Source organism: Apodemus sylvaticus, chromosome 2 (assembly GCF_947179515.1).
Source record: "Apodemus sylvaticus chromosome 2, mApoSyl1.1, whole genome shotgun sequence".
Taxonomy (NCBI): Eukaryota; Metazoa; Chordata; class Mammalia; order Rodentia; family Muridae; genus Apodemus; species Apodemus sylvaticus.
This window is the reverse complement of record NC_067473.1, coordinates 75,061,656-75,068,070: the sequence shown is the minus strand read 5'-3', so window position 1 is coordinate 75,068,070 and position 6,415 is coordinate 75,061,656.

Here is a 6,415-nt window from a genome sequence, read left to right as displayed (position 1 = left end):
ATGTCATATTCCACTATCCTGTTTAACCACTTGGTTATTCAGGGACAAAGTATAGACAGTTTACTTTTTCAACAATGTGTTTCTTCATTCCAGACATTTGGATTTTGAATCCAATAAAAACATGAACAAAGATGCTTTTTAACTTCAGGAACAAATGCCACAAAACTAAATACATGGAGCACTGAGGTGATGTTTGAGAAGCGGTTTGTGGGGTGGACAGTGGGTGGCAATTTGTGGGTGTTGGCATGCTGGAAATGCAAGCATTCTCTTGACTTTGGTGAAACTTGAGCAGGCCTGTAGTCCAAGTCCTGGAGAGGTGGGACCATAGATATCTCCAAGAATCACAAATTCTAGGAAAAGGCAAAGTTAGAGTGTCATTAGTGAAAGAGAAAAGGGAGACCAGCTTCTCTGGGGCTTAAGGAGATCATTCTTTGTTTTTAGTCTCCAGAGCACTTCCTGACATGTGTTTTGTGTGTGGAACAGTACTAGACAGTTATAGATGGGCAGATAACAGAGCAGCAATGGCTATTCATAGACAGCCCATTTTCTATGACTAGGTCATTTTATTCTTGTCTGTTTCCTCTGCTGTAGTTCAGACATGAGAGGCAAAGGGAAGAAAGTTTGATTGACAGTAAATGTGAATGGAGCCAACTTTCTCCAAAAACAAGGCAGCGAAGCCTGGATAATGATATAAATTGTGATAAAGTGAAAACTGGTCCATTGCCACATATGATGTGTGTGCTATGACTTCACAAAAGCCAGAAGCCATTTTAAATTATAGAATATTCCCATGGTTTGCCTAGACAATGTGCTACAATAGATCCAATCTCATTCCTTTGGACAAAGTAATATTCCTCACATGTTATTCAAAAGAATTAGTCTGGCTCTCCACTAGCTATCCTTTCAAAAGTTGGGAGATACAACATTGACCTGGGAAGTGTGTTAATGAGATAATAAAACAAGACTTAAAAAAAAAATCACAGAAATCTTAGGATGCTTGTCATTTACGCTTATACTGTAACATCAGGCCTCTGTCATTAGCACTACAAAAGCACTCCATTGTGATGCTGGACAGGCAGAGGTAACTATGAGACCACATGGATTTGATCCACACAGCACCCGTCAGTCATCTGAAAGCTTCTTGCTTTTGTGAAGTCACAGTGCACACATCATATGTGACAATGGAGCAGTTTTCACTTTATCACAATTTATATCATTATCCAGGCTTCACTGTCTTGTCTTTGGAGAAAGTTGGCTCCATTCACATTTACTGTCAATCAAACTTTCTTCCCTTTGCCCCTCTTTCATGTTTGAACTACAGCAGAGGAAACAGACAAAAATAAAATGACCTTTAGCCGACATTATGACCACGTACTTCATTTTAAAAAATAAGACCTATAATTAGAACTGACAAATGCCAATAAAATCTTGACATTTGAATATTTTTCTCATACAAAGAAAATCTAGCAAGTTAATTGGAATCAAATATGATTCCTAAGTCTGAGTGCAGAAAAATTTCTTAAAATAGTGACTAAGAGTCATGTTATTAGGTCATTTTGATGCATCTATTTATACTTTGCTATATTTTAATAAATCCAAGCCCTCAATACCATCCTTTCTTTCAGGGATTTTTGTTTATCTAATTCCTAACAAGCATGTTTATTTTAAAAGAAAACTTGGATTTTCAGTGGATTAGGACACTAATGCTTATTCTGGTTTTCTTGGAGGTTAGGCTTTCAGGCTCAAAGGACAATTTTATTCTGTGACTCATTAGACACAATTAACTCAGTGGTTCTCAATTTTCCTGATGCTGTGACTCTTTAATACAATTCCTCATGTTGTGATGACTCCTAGTCATAACTTATTTTTGTTATAAATCACAAAAGTATCTGTGTTTTCCAATCATCTTTGGTGACCCTGTAAAAAGGTCTGACCCCCCAAAGTTTCCCCACAGCTTGAGAACTGGTGATATAGCGTATGTGTACTAGATATCAAGTGTAGTGTTGAAGTCTGGAGTACAAAAACATTAAATCAGAATTTCCTCTGAGGATACACATACACACATATGCTTCCATACATATACACATACTTAAATACAAGCATGCACACATATGCACAGGGGCATGCACTCGTACATGCATGCATGCACACACATGCATGTATACACATATACACACACATATACATGGGTATACATGGGTACACACACACACACACACACACACACACACGCACACACACTCATCCTGAATGTGATAACAGATGATGAGATCTAAGCATGAATATCAAAGGCAGTGGCACTGAAACTTGAAGCATGATTCTATGACAAGCATTGCTTTGGGAGATGGGGGACGGGGTGAGACAGGAGGCAGCAAGGGGCAGGTTCGTGAAAGACTCCAGTTTTTCCAAATATGAACTTTGAGGGCACACAGATGTTGAAATGATAGCAGATAACATTAGTGAGAGCATCAGAGTAGTCTGCATTTTCTTGAAAACTGCGACACAAGATTTGTGAAAGAAAAGATGTGTCAAATCATTTTCTATGTTATCAAAAAGACCAGAAACCACTAAATGTCTAACAGCCGGGAACAGTGAAGTCTCTACTGTGCAGTAAGATATTTTAAGGCCTGTAGACACTGGATATTTTATTCTTTATTTGATCATTTTGTGTGTTAGAGTGTGAATGTGTGTGTGTATATGAATGCCTTGGGTTAAATTTCTCTCTTATACTCTTTTTTGTTTGTTTGTTTTTTGTTTTTTGGATTTTTTTTTTTTTGAGACAGGGTTTCTCTGTGTAGCCCTGCCTGTCCTGGAACTCAATTTGTAGACCAAGCTGGCCTCGAACTCAGAAAACCGCCTGCCTCTGCCTCTCAGAGTGCTGGGATTACAGGTGTGTGCCACCACCACCCGGCTCTTATACTCTTAAGAAGAAAAGAGAATCTGGTTGAGAGGCCCAGAGAGAGCCCCTTTCTTACATGAGCGTGGGAGAGGGCCATTTTTGTTATTATGTCCAGTCTTTCGCCCTTGTTTTCAAATCACGCCCTGACAGGCTCTCACTGCTCACGCTTCTCAGAAGCTGGCCCCAGTGTCCCCGCCAGCATCACACCTCCCAGCACTGTGCAGTCATAGAGTCCAAATCATCTCGCCAGCAGAGCGAGGCACTCATGTTTCTGAAACGTCTAAGTTGTACAACGTGGTCAAACGCTTAGATCTGAGGGAACGCATGTTTTGTGGGTGGGGGGAAGGCACAAACCATACAATCTACTACTACTACCATGTTTAAAACAGCCTGCGAGGCATGCCATCCACTTGCCGTGCTGTGTGGTGTGCCCTATCACCGCCATCTAGACCAGGGATTTTCCTCTGCTGTGATGTTGAAGTGAGAAGCGTGGCTGGTCACGGGAGAGGGGTTTTAGGGAATCTGCAATTCTTTGCCTCTAAGATAGATTTTCTTTTCCCTTTTAAATCAATTGCAACTTTCAAGAACCACCTACCCCCCACCCCCCAACTGCAGCTGCTCTGCACCAGAAACTCAAGTCAATTAAACAAAATTATCCTAAAAGAAACTGTGAAAATATCTGGTCCAAATGTAAAGCATTAAAATAATACATCTACCAAACATTGAATTCAACCCAGCAATACATCGCACACACTCATACTTTGTTTTCTTCTGTGTTGATAGGCTGTCATTTAGATACTTTATTGAACATTTGTATTTGAAAGCAAACAGCTAAGGAAAGCTGTTGAAGCCCTATCTGGAAAAGCACCTGCTGCCTCCCAGAGCCTCACTAGCCAAGGCTGAAAATCTAGTGATCCCTCCACTTGGCCTACCGCAGTCATCAACTGAATATTTAGTAAGTGCCCTATTGTCCACATGCTGCTCAAGAGACATTTAATCAAGAATCACACACGGGAGGACTCACCTCCTCCCCCCTCCCCAATTATTTCACCCTTCGACAATTAAGGTTCAAGAGTAATCACTGTGCCCACCCAAAACTCAATGCATTCTCGACTATGTTTTACTATATTCATCCCAAGTTCAGATGAAACCTAAACCTCCCTGTCCCCAGTCATTCACTAATTGAGAGTATAAAGGTCAGGTGACACAATGAGCAGCGTCCGTGCTGGATGATGGGGGACTGTAGATGGGAGAAAGGAGTGAAGGAGCTCAATCTAGTAGGAAAGACTGCTGTTGGAGCTTAAGAAGAGGAATGGTTCAGGCTCAATAGCATGTGTGAGCATGCGCAGGGGGGAAAAGAGAGAGAGAGAGAGAGAGAGAGAGAGAGAGAGAGAGAGAGAGAGAGAGAGAGAGAGAGAGAGAAAGGAGAGAGAGAGAACTAGAACAAGAGAACTTCTTTTCAGGAGGGTGATAAAGGCTCTCATTTCTAAGAAAGTGTTGGTGGTTAGGTTTAAATGGTAATTAAAGGCATGAATGAACAATCGGGGGCTCTTTGTTCCAGAGTTACCAAGAATGAGAGCTTGGTGCCTTGGAGGAAATGAAAAACACCAGGAGTAGCATAGAGCAAGGACATAAAGGCATTATTGAAACCGGGTTTATTCTTCGGACCAGACTGAGCAAAGATTGTGAACCATTGTTTTGTAATGAAGAGAGCACGCCAAAGCAACATGCCGCCAAAGTGTTGAGGGAATGCACCAATGACAGACAGACGAAGCTGAGGTCAGGTACAGTGGGTACTGGCGTGGAGAAGTTTCAGTACCTTGGGAACTCAGAGTACTTATCACAATACAGTTCAACAGGGAGGTGGGTTTGTAGTATTCAGCTGAGCAGCGGGACAGGGTTAGTTAATCTCAGCAGACCGCGGTCTTTGTAGGGAGCAGTCTTCAGGTATAAACATCCAGAGGAGGGGAGGAGATATGCTGGTCATTTTCTGCACACATTATCTACAGCCCCACACAGACCAGAAGGGAATAGCTTTCCATTTTCCCTGAGCCTAACCCTGGGGAGTGGGCTTTGCCTTTCCTCCACTGGTCCTGAGACCAGAGAGTCCCTGACGTGGTCTTACCTGTGTCAACAACACACATTCATCCCGGGACTTCACTCAAGGCTTCCTCGGTGCCTTACCTCCAGGTGTAGCACCACCCCAGCGCTAAGGTGCCCTACCTCCAGGTGTAGCACCACCCCAGCGCTACAGGTCTTGGCTGGGGATAATCTCCTTTTCCATCTCTTCAAGACAGAAGCAGGGTTTCTCCTCAGTGTTCCCCCAGGTTCCAGCCCTTACTCTAGGGCAGTGCCTCTCCGCCCTCCCATCACCTGTGTCCATTCCCAATGTCCTGGAAGTGCCATGAGACCAAGCATTTGTCTGTGTCCGAGTCACAGGATAGAGTGCGAGATTTAAATGTAATACTGCCTGGGCGGGTGGCGAGTGAAGAATGGGGCACACCTGAGACCTAGTCCAATAGTCAGGCTTGAAATGTTTGCTTCAGCAGATCTCTTGGAAAATTTGCAAGAAGTCCAATATCGACGATTTTCAGTGAGGATATTCGGAATGGAATGTCCAACATCAGATTAAATGAACAATTGTTTTATTCATTTTGTTTTGTTTTGTTTTGTTTTGTTTGTTTGTTTGTTTGTTTTTAGCAGGGCCTTATTGTAGACCAGTTTGGGGCTATGTAGGCCAGGCTGGGTTTACATTTGTGGCCCTACTGCCTCTGCTTTCAGAATACTGGGGAAATGAATACTTGAAAAGGTTGAAAGTTTTAAATAAATATTGCCTTTATAATAAAGCAGTAAAACTGTGTAGTGATTGAGCATGTCCCCTTGTCGATAGAACCTTTCTGTTAATATGGAATTGAAACAAAAGATGGCACATGGGACATGGGACATGGGACATGGGACATGGGACAGAGAAGCTGCATAGTCTATGGCAGCCTTGGTAGTCAGTTACACACACCTCCAAGTTTAATTTTACAATTTTATTTTTTTTATCTCATTGGAAATGACACTTGGTTTCTTTGACGCAAAATGTCAGTGTATTGGATCAATGCCTTTTAGACAGACGTTGGCTGATATGTTCTCGTTCTCTGGCAGATCCCTCCCACTTCAGTGAGTTGCCATAGCAAGGGAACCGCCTGGCGCCAGAATCCAGCAGCAGGCAATGCCCACTCACTTAGGTCAGTGCTCTTTTATGGCAAATTTTACCACGCAGCCTAGTCTGGCCTCAGACTCCCAGCTCCTGCTTCTGCTTCCTCATTTTTGATCCCCGGCCCATGCTCGTCCATCAAGAATTCTGTTGGCCCAGACTGCGGGGCGTATACAGAAGACTCTAGACCCTTGTATTTTGCCACCATCATCAACATCTAAGCCTCCACAATCTCTCTTGGATAAGGACACGCTACCATCTTGCTATTCTTGTTTCCACTTTTGCCACTCACCTGCTGGGGAGGGGGGTCCTCA